The sequence below is a fragment of the Marmota flaviventris genome, chromosome 7 (genome assembly GCF_047511675.1).
Source record: "Marmota flaviventris isolate mMarFla1 chromosome 7, mMarFla1.hap1, whole genome shotgun sequence".
In the NCBI taxonomy this organism is placed as follows: domain Eukaryota; kingdom Metazoa; phylum Chordata; class Mammalia; order Rodentia; family Sciuridae; genus Marmota; species Marmota flaviventris.
In genome coordinates this window covers 70,679,346-70,696,308 of record NC_092504.1, presented here as the reverse complement: position 1 = coordinate 70,696,308, position 16,963 = coordinate 70,679,346, and the positions used below count along the sequence as shown (strand labels likewise).

Here is a 16,963-nt window from a genome sequence, read left to right as displayed (position 1 = left end):
AGATTGAAATGTCCTTCTCCATCACTCTTTTAGAGTCCTACTGTTATGCTTGAATTCGGGACCCCCAAAAGACCACCAGAGACCAAGATCGATGTAAGCAGCAAAGAGGTGTTTATTGCAAGCTAGCTCGGTCCTCCGTGCGCACACAGCAACTGGTGATGCTGAGAGGCCCCGAATCCAGGGTTTGCAGTAGTTTTATACACTCTTTGGGAAAGGCAGGGACTTCACCTACATCATAGTATCTCTTAGCAAATCATCACACACTGCGGGGAAAATCAAACAAAAACTCTTAACATTGATTAGCACATTCACTGGCGGGAACAAGTTGGGTAGGGGTGATTGGTTAGTACAAGAGGGGGATTTCTTTGAACTGATTGGTTTAGGCCGAGGGGAATACGTGCTGAACTACATGGTTTCCCAACATGTTATCAAACACCATAAACTACTGGGAGGGTCATCTGGCATCCCAGGTATTTTCCCTATCTCATGCTGATTGGTGGTTGCTAGGGGGTTGCTATGGGTCCTCACCTAGCCTGACTGAGTCAGGGACACCTGGTGCTGCAGATCTCTCCTGTTATTTGTAGATAAACAATTCAGCAGGGTGTGTATGTGCCTAGGAGTGCTCTGTGGGTCTTTCCAAGGACAAGGGTTGTTGGGGTTTAAGTGTGCAGAGTTTAGCTCCCTCAGGCCTGACAGTTTGCAAGAGCTGTGGCTGTGATTTAGGTCAGCTGAGGCAAACCTCAGTTAGGAGGAGGAAACGTTCTCTTCCCCTTATCGCAAGTCACAAGTTCTGCATGGTTTGGCCAAGAGGAAGAAGCTTCCTGCATACTTATCCTGGGAACAGTACATTCTAAAAGAAACAAATTCATCCTCAGGGGATTAGATAATGTCTACAAAGAACTTTAGGAGGGTACTTATCAAACAAACAGCAACAATTTGAATCTAGCTCTGTGTATCCGCTGAGGCATGATATTTGGACAATGTGGGTAAAGTGTTATTGAAGAATTGCTTGCTTTGTTAGAAGAAGTGTATAAAAGGAACTTGGAAATAAACTTCAGCATGCAGTTGCATTTGCTGCCTTGGCTCTGCATCCCCTGTGTCCTGGTTATTTCGTGACCCTTACCCAGGGACCCGAACGCTCTAGACGTTCACAAAGGGTCATGCCCCCTTCCTTGGACAGGCTTTGCTCTGAGGTAGAGATGGTTTCTCACTACCCACCCTAAGGACACAATTCAAATCTAATTCAGCAGTAAGTCATTTCTAACCCTAGTCATCGGAATTCATCTCTTTCCCCTTTTGCTTTAGTTTCTATTCAAATATTTGTGTTTTTTCTTTTATGGGTAATTTATTGATATGTCTTTGCTCTTTTAGGTTACTAAAGAGAGATCTTTTTATCTACTTGCATGGAAAAAATGTGGATTGACACTTGTTGAATGGTTTAAACAGATTGACAGTAATCTTCTAGAAGTTTTTGTTAGGAGGGATAAAAACACTAACTAAAGGAGTCTCTTGGGAGAAAAAAAGAAAAGGAACAATTAATTCTTCTCAGCCTTTCCACAGTATAATGGTATTTTCTTTGATTCTTTTGTTTTAGGGTAGACCCATTAAAACAAAGAATTAGAAGCTGCTTTTGCTAAATGCACTGACTCTTCACTTGGGCCTGCAGAATGGGTAACTAAAAACAAGTAAAAGCTTGACATATCTGCCTTTGGGTAACATTCCTATTATCTTCGGGTAATATTCCTGCTCAGCTGTGCACATCCCGGCATGCTAATACAAGTTTTATTATCCCTAAATTTACCTAACCCACTCATCCCCCTACAAGACCAAGGACACCAAGATTAAGAGTAACTTGAGATATTTTCAAGATCAGCAGGAACACTCAATTGCCAGCTTTTACAAAATCCTGTTCCATGCCACTGGGGAAACACTTAGAAGTCTCCAGTCATTGCCCTACACCTTCCTGGAACAATGGGGCCTTGCAGGCAAATCACCTCAGGTTGAGAATGTCCCTCCCCAAGCAGAAGCAATCATCTCTTGGAAACCAAATTTCCTAATTCAAGGATCACAGGACTGATAGAAAAACATTCTGTGAAACAAATGAAGAAAGCCTCCTCACACAATAAGAACTACTTGGAGCTGAAGCAGAACTAGAACTGAGATAATGATCAACCAGAACCACAGTTTGACCAAGTGGTTTAATCATACATACCTCCCAGGCTCTGTCCCAATTCTTCCTCTATTTAAACCTAAAGCACATGTCAGTACTAGAATATAGGACCAAGACACTTGATCTCATTTGCTTTCCCAATATCTATATTGATTAAAGTTCCTTTCCTGCTTTTCACTATTACTTTTTCCTTTTGTTTTTTTTTTGGGGGGGAAATGACCAGACCTGATTTGTTGAGACCCCAATTCAGGCCTCTCCTGAGAACCAACAACACCAGCTCCTATTTTATGAATTAAGATTTAATTTTTATGTTTAAATTTAAAAAATATTTAAAAATTAGACCAAGAAATTTGATAAAATTATTTTTTCAACAAATTAATTACTGAATTAAGTATATAAATTTAATTAGTTAGGACTATTTCTAAATGGATATTCACTTACTTTTCAGTGAGACAATTTGTGCTTTTTTCTTTCTTTCTTTTTTTTCTTTTTTTTTTTTTTGTAGTTATAGATGGACAGCATGCCTTATTTTATCTTATTTTATTTATTTTTGTATGTAATGATAAGAATCAAACCCAGTGCCTCACACATGCTAGGTAAGTACTCTGCCACTGAGCCCCAGCCCCAGCCCGACAATTTGTGCATTTTGACGTTGCAGTGGAGTATGTACTAGGGACTTGTGCTTTATTTGCTATAATCTTCAAGATAAGAACATGCAGTAGAGAACAGATTGTTTGAGAAAATTATATAGAGAGAGCCTGAGTCTTTTGTTTAATTTTAAATAGAGAAATTGGAAACACTTGGATTTAGTCCTACAAATCACAATCTAACAGCTGAAAAGCATTCCAAGAAAAAACAGGGGTAATGGCACAGAATAATCTCTTCAGAATAAATAGCAGTATTGGCTATCTAGAGATTTTCCTCGTGGATGAGTTTCTAAAGTCATCCATTGTGCTAACATATAATAAAGAACTCTGCCTCATTGCATTTTACAGATTCATATTATTTTTATTTTGAATTCCTCTATTTTCTCCTCTCTCAGTAGCTATACCTTTGCTCCATGTTTAAGAAATTGCTTCCCAATTACCTTAGGTGCAGCAGTTCTCCATGAATAAAGCAATCCCAGAAGAGGTCACCACTTGAAGGCAGTCTCCTAATCAACATCCACAGCAGCTGGATGGAGAACCTGAGGGGTACATCTCCAAGATTATTACAATCTAATTCCCTTCTACTTAACTCTTTTTCAAAACTGGGTCACAATGTCCACAGAGCTGCCTTTGGTTATGGAGAGGAAGGCACTGAAAGAGAAGACAATGTGTTCTAGTATTTTATAATATTGATATAACTCTTCAAGGGAGTTTGAGATTGAAGATTACTTAGCCCAAAGCCATAGTGTTGGACCAGGGGCCCAGAATATAGCTCAGTGGTAGAGTACTTGCCTAGTTTATGTGAGGCCTTGGGTTGGATCCCCAGCTGAGAGAGAGAGAGAGAGAGAGAGAGAGAGAGAGAGAGAGAGAGAAGAAGAAGAAGGAGGAGGAGGAGGAGGAGGAGGAGGAGGAGGAGGAGGAGGAGGAGGAGGAGGAGGAGGAGAGAAAGAGAGATAGGGAAAGGTTTAAATTCAACGCTGCCATTTTTACTATGACTTTGGACAATTTGCTTAATTTCTCTTAATCCTTTATTTCTTCATTCATATAATAGAGTTTTTAATGGAAACTATTCTTATGATTACTGAGAAGATAGAATAAAGTGTTTACATACATGAAGCACTTAGCATAATGCCTGCCCATAGTAAGTGTTCAAGACACTGATGAAAGACCCCTTAGCCTTACCTGTTCCTGTTTTGAATACCACTTTGACATCTGGAAAAGCAGCATGAAATTAAGATGTCCCAAGTATAAAACATTTCAAACCCTCCTAATGAAAGGTATTTTTCAAAAACACAAATATATAAGATCATGTATTTACATGGTCAGAAGTTAATTTCCCAAAACCATCCATATTATAACCATCCTTCACAAGAATATCTGTATCATTCATATTAGTGTTAATTATAATTTACATAGAGATGAAGAGTTGATAAAGCACTGTGCTCTTCATTAACTCATTTTGTTTCAGAGCTGAGGCCTTCTGGGAAACTGAGGCAGCATGAAGACCTCCTCTTCAAACCCTGATTCTTACAGAAATATTTCAGACTTGTTGCTCAGAATAACAAGAACGAGTTCATTCAAAGGACAGAAAAAGGGAAAGGAGACACTCTCAAGACAGAGAGTGGGTCCTCTCAGAGAGGAGAGACAATGTGCCTCTTGTGCAGTCCAGTTTTATTGGGGATCCCAGAAAGCCCTGCCCAGGTCCACCTCTTAAATTTTGACTAAAGGCAGAGTGACAGACTTTCAAGTCCCCATTGCAGTGACAACTCTATGTCACCTTGGCCCATGCTGACTGGTTCTAATTGGATTCTTAATCTTTTTACAGGTTTCATGATTAGGAGGAATTATGTTTATCTTCCAGACTCTGGTCTGTGAAAAGGGTACTCTTATTGTTGCTGAAAGCTCCGTCTTTGTCCCCAATGCCAATTAATGCCAATTTAATAAGGATAAAGTTTTGAGAAAAAGGAAAAAGTTGTTTTATTGCCTTGCTAGCAAAGGAGAAACAGAGGGGACTCCTGTCCTTGAGCCTGTGAAGGGCTTGAGACAGGAAAAAGTGTTTTTAGAGTCCCTTGTCCAGTTGGAGTTGGTCAGGGGAGTTGCTGAACACCAGGACTGGCCAGGGGTCCTGCTGATTGACATCAGGAGGAACAGTGAGATTTTAAAGGAGCTCTTCAAAGGCTACATTCCAGGCTTGCCCTGACAGTGGGGTCCCTGAGCACCCTGATGATGTGCTAGGATTCACTTGTTAATTTGGGAGATACTCACTTCCTAGATCCTGGGGCAGATATCTCCTTCCTATGCAGCACAGATAACTCAGGGTAATCTTGTTCCTTACTCCTAGATTAGGGAGGGGGAGAGGGAGAAAAGGAGAAGGAAAACATGTCCCTTTTAAAAATAAGCCTCAGAACTATATTCAAAACGTGAAGTGGACCACTGTTACTTTATCAAGGTTATTTCCTGCCTTTATTTCCTTGCGGAATAACAGGTAATTTGCTGAGCAATGTGGCATATCCTGTCCACTTAGGCCAGGCAAGGCGGCAGGTAAATTGCTTTTTGGCAAAGAAAGCATATTGGGGTTAGCATAGTGGGCCCATTTTATAGAATTATTCTCTTAACCTTGTGTTTCCACCATCCTAATTTGTCTGTCCCCTAACAATTTGAGCTTCATGGGAATCCTGTAGGTAACTCAGTAATCTTTCAATTCTACAAACTAGGAAACTGTTCAGAGCATAAGTTACATACACATATAGATTCAGGTATGACTTCTTTCATACGCTGGGTTCTTTCCCAAAACCAAGGAAACCTTGGTAAACCTAGTGGGTTAAAACTTCCCTGGTGCTTTTTAATACAGTTTTTAAATTGTTTATTGGCAGTGTTGGGGATTGAATTCAGGGCCTTACATATGCTAGGCAAGTGCTCTACCACTGAGCTACACTCCCAGCTCTTTTATTTTATTTCAAGAACTTGCAATCCTCCTGCCTCAGCCTTCAGAGTAGCTGGGATTACAGGCATATACCACCATGCCCAGCTAATACAATTTTATTTTACTTATTTATTTTTTTGGTACCAGGAATTGAACTCAGGGAAATCAACTACTGAGTCACATCCGCAGACCTTTTTGTATTTTATTTAGAGATACAGTCTCACCGAATTGCTCAGGGCCTCACTAAATTGCTGAGGCTGGCTTTGAACTCAGGATCCCCCTGCCTCAGCCTTCTGAGCCACTAGGATTACAGGCATGCACCACCATGCATGGCCAATTTTTTCAATAGAATGAAATAGGAAATAGAAAAGCCTAAACTTCAGTATGTATGAAAGTCAATGTAAATGAAAGCAAGCATGCATAAATGTACTTGATTACCATGTAAAATGTAATTTCTTCCTGTAGGTATGAGTCAAAAATATTTGACCATCACTAACCATGCATCTAACCCCACTTTTGCTTTTACTTACTGTGAAATTTTTAAAAAGTCATTTCACTGATTTATTCCTTTATAAAGCAGGGATATAAATAAATTTCTTACTTTCTAGGAGGCTTTTGAAAATCAAATGAGATAAAATATATGGAAAAAAACTTTGGAAACTATTCTCTCAATATGACTTTGTACTTTTAAAACTTGATTTGAAGAGTATATGAAAAAGTTGACAAAGATATTAAAAAATTAAATTGTAGATGTTAAGATTGAAAAACCAGCCTCTATCTCAGAGCAAAGCCTGTCCAAGGAAGGGACATGACCTTAGTCCTTGGAAAGACCCACAGAGCACTCCTAAGCACATTCCCACCCTGCTGAGTTGCTTATCTACAAATAACAGGAGAGATCTGCTGCACCAGGTGTCCCTGACTTAGTCAGGCTAGGTGGGGATCCATAGCAGCCCCCTAGCAGCCACCAATCAGCATGAGACAGGGAAATACCTGGGATGCCAGTGGTTTATGGTGGTTGATAACAAGTTGGGAAACCATGTAGTTCAGCACGTACACCCCTCTTGGCTCAAACCAATCAGTTCAAACGAATACCCCTTTTGTACTGACCAATCACCCCTACCCAACTTGTTCCCACCAGTGAATGTGCTAATCATGTTTTAGAGTTGTTATTTGATTTTCCCGAGGTGTGTGATGATTTGCTATGATGTATGTGAAGTCCCTGCCTTCCCCAAAGAATGTATAAAACTGCTGCAAACCCTGGGCTCGGGGCCTCTCAGTGTCACTAGTTGCTGTGTGTGCACGGAGGACCGAGCTAGCTCGCAATAAACACCTCTTTGCTGCTTACATCGATCTTGGGTCTCTGATGGTCTTTGGGGGTCCCGAATTTGAGCATAACAAGATCAGGCAAGGCGGGCAGCAACCAAAGGAGGCAGATTTAAAAAGGCCGCCGAAGGAGGCTTTATTGAGACTCACTCCTGGGCGGAATTCTATCAGACCGACAGAGTGGACAGGAGAAGGGTCTGAGGAGAAACTGCGTGGAAGCTTGACCGGACTGGACTTTTATGGGGCTACAGCAGGAAGGGAAGGGCTTGGGACAGGATAAGATGTTTTTAGAGTCCCTTGTCCCATTGAGTTGGTCAGGGGAGTTGGCTGAACGCCAGGACTGGCAAGGGGTTCTGCTGATTGACAGGCATTTCTTTCAGCGCCTGATTGATGTTTCTTTTCCATGGGGGCTGCTTTGTTCTAAGTCACTGCCACCGACCTAACAGTAGATATCAGAATTGGTGGGACTGTTACTATCCCTTAATCTTCATCCCCATCTAAGTAAGAAGAAGTGGATATGAACTATTTGTGAATTTCAATTTTCTGTGATCATTCATTGCCCACAAAAGTCTCCTCTACAAAAGTAGAGCACCTTACCCAAGGCCCAAATTCAATTACTGTCAAGAACTGAATTGAAAAAACAAATGCAAATAACAGAAAGCTATTAAGCTCTTACTGCATTCATGCTGATAGTAGGCCTGCCCTGGCCCCTGGGGACTCAACCCCCAGTTCTTTGTTATGCATGTCAATGTGGCCAGCTCACAAGGCCATGACGCAGGCTTGCGGTTCCCTGTTTATCTGCCTCGCACATATGTGTCTCGGGAACGTCTTGACCTGTTCGAGCCTCCTGATAGGGGACGGTGACGTGACGGTAACCCAAGGACGCAGTTATTACTCTCCCCTCCTCACTTTTGAGTAATTTCCCGCAGCTGTTAAAAAGATATATAAGGAGAACAAATTTGGCAATAAAGCGCGAGCGCACACGCTCCCTCCTGGATGAAGAACCTTGGTGTCCTGTGTATTTTTAACCCCGCCGTCCCTCGCCCGACTCGGCTCCGCTAGCCGGACGCGGCATCTGGAGGTTCCCACCGAGATCCGGAAAGTAGGGGTAAGCGGACGGGGCTCACCTTCTAAAAGGTAGAAGGGGGGGGATTGGTTTAAAGGTAATTTAAAGAGACAGGGTACGTACCATGGGTAATAAAAACTAAGACTGCAACCGAATTCTTTGAAGTTATAGCCCAGGCTTGTCCTTGGTTTCTGACAGGAGGCTTTCTCAATAACAATGATTGGGATTTAATTTGGCAACAGCTTCGCAGGGCTGTGTTGTCCAGAGGGGATTTCTTGTTGTGGAAAAGTGAATATCATGAAAGGTGCCGCGAGCTGGCTCAGATTAACCTGAATGCGGGCCATCAACAGCGAAATGCTGAAATGTTAACAGGAACTGGGCAATATGCCACCATAGGCCAACAAATTAGTTACGACCCAGGTGTTTATGCTCAGATAGCCTCAGCTGCGGTCCATGCCTGGAAAGCCCTGCCCGTTTCTAAGACTGAAGCAAAAATTTCCAAGATCTCTCAAGGGCCCTCTGAACCTTATTCGGACTTTATAGCCCGCCTAATGCAGGCGGCTGGAAAAATATTCCCTAATCTGGAACAGGCTATGCCACTTATTAGACAACTGGCATATGAAAACGCTAACACTTACTGCCAAAATGCTATTAAGTCCTCCCGGGCCAAAAGTATAGATGACATGATTCGAGCATGCAAAGATATAGATGGGCCTCATATTACTGGTCAGGTTCTGGCTGCAACCAAATAAGACTGTTTCCCTATCTTTGGTGCTATCTTAGGTGCCTTGCCTTGTCTGTCCCTACAACAATATAATTCTATACACTAAAACATTGTTCATGTTTTCATGAAATAGTAAACAGATGTGATTAATTGTGCAAATAACAAAATATCTCTTATTGAAATGGAATAATTTGCCTAAATTCAGAAATTTACACGGATTGGTTCAAAGTGTGAATAAAGAAGGAATTAACAGATGGGAAAGAGAAATTAGAAGGTTCTAGGTATGGATTTAATAGAGGGAAAATGTGTTTCTGGATAAGAGAGTCTATGTGATTAAGTAAATAAGAGGGTTTAAGCAAGTGATAAAGAAGGTCTGTGTATGTTGGTTATATATGTAAGTTTTTTGAGCAAGTAATCTTGAAGGAATTAAAAATTATACAACTATGGTTAAACAACAGCTGTGGTTAATAAAAATCATCAATGTAATTATGGTGCTGTTAATGTGTTCATATCTTCCAGGTATACAAGTCTGTAAGGTAGAAGCTTCAAAAGAACATTGTATCAAGCTGGTGTTCTAAAGTTGTATGGTAATTTTAGGCTCAAAAGAAAAAACATGTTGGAGATTTATTTATATCATTTGTGTTCTACAACTGGACTGGGTACGGCTATACATTCTTATCGCCATCTATCTCAGCAGCTTATAGATGTGCAGACCCTATCTGGCACTATTAGGGACCTTGTGTTGCAAATAGGATAACTCAATTCATTAAGGACCAGATTAACATTTTAACCTCCAAGCCAATACAGGTTCACTACCAACGCCTGGAGATGGATGACTCCGCCCACGAGGTGTACTTACGACCCATCCGGAGATGAGATGTAACTGGACAGGAGCCAATACCCGAGCCCTCCTATGTATGCCTGCTTTTGCCCAGGTCCCTAATTACCCTGCCGACTTGGTGCCGTCATCCCAGACCCTTACGTTCAGAAAGCTCCCTGGTCATAGCTATCCCACTGGCAAAGATGATGACTGGGATCTGCAGTTGTGTCCTGCTGGCCATGACATCCTAACTGAAAAGTGTCCGTTTACGTAGGACAAGAGCTGATCTTGTAGTACCCAGTGACGGGCAACTTCCACGCTTGCACTGCAACCTAAGCCAGGGGAATGGGGCCTCCCCAGAGACGGGTAAACAATGCAAGGGCGGTGGACGACCTAAGACAGGGGCTACTTGATTCCCATTGACATGCAAAAAACAAAAAAGGGGGACTTGCTGATAGTAGGCCCGCCCTGGCCCCTGGGGACTCAACCCCCAGTTCTTTGTTATGCATGTCAATGTGGCCAGCTCACAAGGCCATGACGCAGGCTTGCGGTTCCCTGTTTATCTGCCTCGCACATATGTGTCTCGGGAACATCTTGACCTGTTCGAGCCTCCTGATAGGGGACGGTGACGTGACGGTAACCCAAGGACGCAGTTATTACTCTCCCCTCCTCACTTTTGAGTAATTTCCCGCAGCTGTTAAAAAGATATATAAGGGGAACAAATTTGGCAATAAAGCGCGCGCGCACACGCTCCCTCCTGGATGAAGAACCTTGGTGTCCTGTGTATTTTTAACCCCGACGTCCCTCGCCGGACTCGGCTCCGTTAGCCGGACGCGGCACATTCAAGCCTTACTTACACATTCTCAAAAAAAAAAAAAAAGAGAGAGAATATATTGAAAGACCCCAGCCCAATAACTTTAGGCCCAGTAATAAATCACCAGGGCTTGCTTCCGCACCTGCACAGACGTCAGATGTATTTTTCAGAAAATCAGTTAAGTGTAATCGATTAAGAAAGGACAGGATGGTTGGGAAAGGAACCGGCACAGTTGGGCAAACGGGATCATACAATGAAAAACCATACAATGAATAACAAATGGTTTTTATATGGTTTTTCCAGGAACCTATAGTGAAAAACAAGTTTACCCTTTAAGTGACCTATATGCTGCATTCAAAAGAGCCAATGAGATACCTGTTACTGTGCTAGGAGGGAAACTGACCACTGTACCCTATAAAAGATCTGTACCCCAAAGCCCGGTGTGCCAGTTCACCGAAGCTCCGGCTGAGGTTTTGCTGGGCACCCGCAGGCGCCTGTGTATCAATAAATCGCCTCTTGCTTTTGCAGCCAGTGCCTCGTGCGTCTTTCTTGGACAGGGAATCGGTGGGTCTTTCATTTGGCGAGCCAGCCAGGAGAACTCCTGTAACCCCGTCCGGATCCCTGCCCGAGGAACACCCGATAACCACTGGGAGGTAAGCTGGCCAGTTCGTGTCATTTTGTGTCTCTCTCTGTCTGGTTGTTATCTTGTTATCTGTTCATGCGCAGCGTCTGTACGATTACGCGTAATCGCTCTGTATTCTGGGCAGCTTGAGAAGGAGTTGACGAACTCGGACTTCTCCCCTGCCACCCTGGGAGACGTCCCAGGGGCTCAGGGAGGCCCATCTTGGGGGGCCTCCAATGTTCTGTAGAGTACACTGTACTCGTGGGTGACGGAGGTGACGGTATCCCTCCTCTCCCTAATCCGTCAGGTACGTTCGGTTTGTGCTCGAGCCGCGCAGCGTTCTCTGTGTACAGTCTGATATTTGTGTCTGTCTTCTTGCCTTTGCCCGAAGCCGCGCAGCGTTCTTTGTGTTTTGTGTCCTGTCTGATTTGTATCTGTCTCCTTGCCTCTGCATTTTCTCATTCCACCTGAGACTAACATGGGACAACTCCCTTGAGTCTTACCCTTGACCATTGGCAGGACGTCCGAAATCGGGCAGACAACCAGTCAGTAAAAATTAAAAAGAAAAAAATGGGTAACACTCTGTACCACAGAGTGGCCAACATTGGCCCACCCTCAGAGTTGAATGGCCCCCAGGAGAGTCCCTCCATCTCTCTCTCTAATCTGCAAAGTCAGAGATTGTCTTTCAGCCGGGCCGCATGGCCATCCAGATCATGGCTTTTAACCTTTCAGGACCTCTGCGAATCTCCTCCTGCATGGGTGGGGTCCGCGCAGTCCGCCGGGAAGATTCCACCCGGCGGTATGGTGGATCTGTCCCAGACCGGGTCCCCAAACCTCCCGAGTGTTATCACAGGGCCCAGGAAGCAAACGGGTCTTCCTGGAGTCGGGCTGCTTGGAAATGCAGCCCAAGGCGGATGATAAATTCCATCTAAGGCTGAATACTGAGACTAGAGAAGCAATGTTTTCTTCCCCCCCCCTAACCAGCTTGAGTGCAAATAGAGATGCCTGCTGGGGATTTAACAACTTTGACATCTCGCTTTGACTTTTCTCAAAGCCCTGTCCTCATTATTAAATTGGTGTTAATTGGCTTTAGAGATGGGAACCAAATTTTCAGTCACAAATTTTGACACTCTCAAGGGGACTTTTAAGGAATCCCCAATCTGCTTTCTTGGGGAAGCCTAGCACTCGAAACAACTGCAAGCAGAGGATGGACTTTTTGGGAGCTGGCTACTAAAAAGTTAGGAAAAAAAAAAAATGCCTAATGCCTAAGGTCAAACCAAACTGGAGGAACTGATCCTATGGGTGAAAGATGGGATTAAGGGACTCCCAGCAGCTGCCAGAGCCATTTAGCTCTGGGGAGTTCCCTGGGTCCTTGTCTACATCTTAAGGATTACGCCACCTCTGTTTACTTAAAAAGAAGGGACACTGAATGCAGTAAAGCCAGTCACACTGAGACCCTTGATTTTACACCTATAGTTGCCCCTACATGAAAACATCTGGTCCACTCATGGGAAAGTCTATGGTGCCACTGATGGGAGTCATAATTAAATGAAAGTTCAAAACCTGGAGAGATATTTTCTTATCTGGTTGTCTGATTGTTTCTTAGGGATAATCTAGGTTAAATGTATGTCTAAAAAAAAATAATAATAATAATTTTTTATTGTAACAATCTGGTACCTGAATGGGTTTCTAAAGCATTGCACTATCTTGCAGTTAAAAGTTGGGTTTAAGCAATTGTTTAGTTTGATTTCAGATGGTTCATGCCAAAAAAAAAAAAACTTAAATACTTGGGATTAAAAAAAAAATTAAAAAGTTTCAATTTTGAACTGGGTAGCCTGAAAAGAAATTAAAACGTTGGTCTGGCTCATAAAAATGACATTAGATAAAATACCAATAGTCTTAGAAATTTTCAAAGCTTAATTTCAGATATATATGGTAATGTGTGGGCAAATTTAATGTAACTCAATGCTACTTTAGAAACTTCAGAACAAGCAAAGTGGCTTAGAGGTACTAAAGAAATTTCTTCTGATGGTAGAGATCCTATTTCCAGTTTTATATGAACAAGTTTTTCTAGTGTAAAAAGATATAAAATTTTAAATTTTGGAAATTGCTTCTTAAATTTGTATCATAATTTTCAACATCTAAACCTGGAAATATAACTTAAGGTTAAAATGCCTTAGGCCTAAAGTGTCTGCTCAACTCAAACTAGACCAAACCAAGAAGTAAATTGTATGGTATTTACTAACTACTGGCCAGTCATCTTTTTTTTTCTTTTTAGGACTCTTGTTTTTTCTTAGATTCTGTATTTTTTTTTTTTGAGCTCGTGATTCTGATCCTGCAGACCTAGGTTAATGTTTTTCTGATCAGTGAAGTTTTTTTTTAAAAAAAAAAAAGAAAAACAAAAAAACATTGCAATGGAGATTTCATCTGCGAAAAGCTACGAGGCCTTTATTATTGTTATGTGTGCACACTCTTGTTATGTGTTGTATGTCGGTATGTCTGTATGTGTGTATGTCCATATATCCTGCAGTGATATAACAATTGACAGATGAGGAGTGCTCATAAAAAAAAAAAAATTAAAAATAGATCCAAATATCTTTAATTCACGTGATTCAAACGGTTCAATTTAGATTGGGTAAACAGATAAAAGTAAAAATGTCCTCAAAATTAAGCTTATAAGTTTCTCTAGGTGTTCAAAAAGGCCCTAATAAAATGTTAACTCTGCTTAAATTTAAAAGTTTACAAGTATTGTTTCAAAATGTGAACAAAAGGAGGTTTATGTAATTATGGTGTTATTAATGTGTTCATATCTTCCAGGTATACAAGTCTGTAAGGTAGAAGCTTCAAAAGAACATTATATCAAGCTGGTGTTCTAAAGTTGTATGGTAATTTTAGGCTTCAAAAAAACATGTTAGAGATTCAATTATATCATTTGTGTTCTAAACTGAACTTGTTATCAATAAGATATGTACGGTTCCATGTTACTTTCTACTCTGAGGGTCTGAGAGCCTAATCTGTGTAAAGGTTTTATTGCAAAACACAAAAGTACATTACAACTTTTCTATAAGAGGTTAAAAGCTTTCAGCCTTTAATTCATGTTTTAGGTGTGATATTAAACTTGAACAACAATTTATGTAAACTTTGTAAAATGATCAGCTTCAGAACTATAGTACTTGAGATTTATAAAGAGCCCTGCCTTACTTGAGATAAGGCTCTGTCCCATCTCACTACATGTGAAAGTGGCTATAAAAAAGTAAGCCAGATTTCAGTACAGTTAAAGTTGTGTCCAAAAATAGGTTTGTGCCAAGATTACTAGGATCTCAAATAGGAAATTATGATGTATAACCCTGCTAGAATTCAAGGTAGCTATTATATAAGCTAAATATGTTTTTACCCTAGTTAGTTTTGTTTTGTAGTTTGCTTATAGATGGTTTAAGGATTGCCTGTTAATGTTTTAAAGAGGTATTGCTTTAAGAACACAACCTGGGTCAACATAAGATAAGGAGTTATCACCTACAGGATAGAGAGATAAACATTAAAGCCCAGTGCTCTTAATATAAGGCTGTTGACTTATTTGCTGGATGTTTAAGATCAAGTTTTTAAAATTAGTTAAATTAAAAGGGCCAAGAAAACCAATATTCGGCTCTTGCCCTCTGAGTCAGTCTAAATCAGGGAATAGGGGACTTCTTCAAAGGGCTCAGCAACTCTAGGCCACATAACCTCCTGAGCAGGGAGATTAATGAGACCAGTGGAGGACAGAAAGCATTTGGTGCATTTGCTGTAAAGAGGAGGGTCATTAGAAAAGGGAGACATCCCTGATGCTTCTGAGGGAAGCCATATGGTCAAGCAAGGCCTGGACCCATCCTAGCGCAAATGGCACTAGCAGAACTGAAAAGCTGCTATGAAGTTCCCGAGGACTCCCAGGATAACTCAGCTGACTGTAAACAATAGGTAGAAACAAAAGTCAGTTTGACTTGCTTCATCTTAAACACTTAGCAAAGACAGTCAAAGCCAAAGCACAGCTGTTCCTGGACATCTTAAATGATAATAATAGTTAAATGTAACTTCCATAAATAAGTAAACTGGAGGCTACAAAAGAGATTCTTAGACAGAAATGCCTGATAACTGTCAAAGGGACTGCTAGAATAGTTTTAGTCTAAGGCCTTTATTTCTAGCCAACGCAGGTAGGCTTGATGTTTGCTAATATGGTTATCCAGCCCTAAGTAGCAAAATTAAAAATTTCTCTATTAGACACAGAGGTTATACTAATACAAGGATTTTGCAGGATCAGATGGCATTAAATTATTAAACTATATCTTAAAGAAAAAGACATCTGTAACCCTACATGTTAGTTGTTGTGTTGACATCCCTGACATTTCTGACAATGTGACAAATATCCTTAAAGATTTACCTGCTCAGATGGAAGCCATGTTCTCAGCAACTTTTTCGTGGAAATAATATCCTAGCTCCTAGTTCCTGGTACTGCCTGATAGAAAACATTGTTAATCTTTGTCTTGGCCATTATACTCATCGGCATATTTCTGTGCTGTGGCATTTATTACTGCATCAATATGGTTCCAGTACTAATAAGTTCTTGTTTCTCTTATAGACCACCCATCACTCAAATGGCCCTCCAGCCTATTACTTCTCAATTAGACTTTCATCATGGACCACTCGATAGACCCAATATTTTTAAGGGGGACTCCAAACTGCTTGCCCCACGCCGTCCCTTTTCAGCCTGAAGAAGCCAGAAAGATTCTCTTCATCCCCCTTCCTCACAGCAGTAAGGAGTTCCCAAATTAGAAAAATAAATAAATAAATAAAGCCAGATTTAAAGTTAGGTAGTCAGTGTAGTTAGATAAATCGGGGGTCTAATATCAAGTGACCAAGTCTATCACTGCCTTAGAGAAATCTCTCTCTTCCCTCGCAGAAGTCGTGCTACAAAATAGGAGGGGATTAGATCTGTGATTCCTTAAGAAAGATGGTCTCTGTGTGGTTTTAAAGGAACAATGTTGTTTTTATGCTGACCATATGGGGGTGGTCCGGGAAACTATGAAAAAAGTCACTGAAAGGTTGGCAAAAAGGCAAAAAAAAAAAAAAAATTTGAAGCACAACAAGGATGGTTTAAACATTGGTTTAACAAATCCCCATGGTTAACTACTTTGCTATCCACCATAGCGGGACCTTTAGTTATTCTGCTAATAATCCTAACGTTTGGACCCTGCATACTCAATAGATTGGTGCAATTCATGAGAGAGAGACTTTCTATAATCCAAACTATGGTTCTAACTCAACAGTACCAGTTGCTTAAACAACAAACAGGGTCACACACAAGCTTAATCCAAGAACCTGAGCAAGCAGAACAATGGATATAAGATTCTATCCATGATAAAGAAAAAGGGGGGAATGAAAGACCCCAGCCCAATAACTTTAGGCCCAGTAATAAATCACCAGGGCTTGCTTCCTCACCTGCACAGACGTCAGATGTATTTTTCAGAAAATCAGTTAAGTGTAACCGATTAAGAAAGGACAGGATGGTTGGGAAAGGAACCGGCACGGTTGGGCAAACGGGATCATACAATGAAAAACCATACAATGAATAACAAATGGTTTTTATATGGTTTTTCCAGGAACCTATAGTGAAAAACAAGTTTACCCTTTAAGTGACCTATATGCTGGATTCAAAAGAGCCATTGAGATACCTGTTACTGTGCTAGGAGGGAAACTGACCACTGTACCCTATAAAAGATCTGTACCCCAAAGCCCGGTGTGCCAGTTCACCGAAGCTCCGGCTGAGGTTTCGCTGGGCACCCGCAGGTGCCTGTGTATCAATAAATCGCCTCTTGCTTTTGCA

The 16,963-nt window shown here is 41.3% G+C and overlaps 1 long non-coding RNA gene across 3 annotated transcripts; it reads left to right on the top strand.

Moving 5' to 3' along the window:
• The first annotated feature begins 10,705 nt into the window (after positions 1-10,705).
• On the top strand, positions 10,706-16,963 carry LOC139706415 (uncharacterized). 3 transcript variants are annotated; one of them, XR_011707989.1, is made up of 4 exons: positions 10,706-11,140; positions 13,927-13,994; positions 15,719-15,892; positions 16,740-16,963. It is a non-coding gene; the product is annotated as an uncharacterized lncRNA (long non-coding RNA). The 3 variants fall into 3 exon arrangements; XR_011707988.1 differs by lacking the exon at positions 13,927-13,994 and having other exon boundaries at positions 10,713-11,140; XR_011707987.1 differs by lacking the exons at positions 10,706-11,140; positions 13,927-13,994 and having other exon boundaries at positions 14,001-15,892.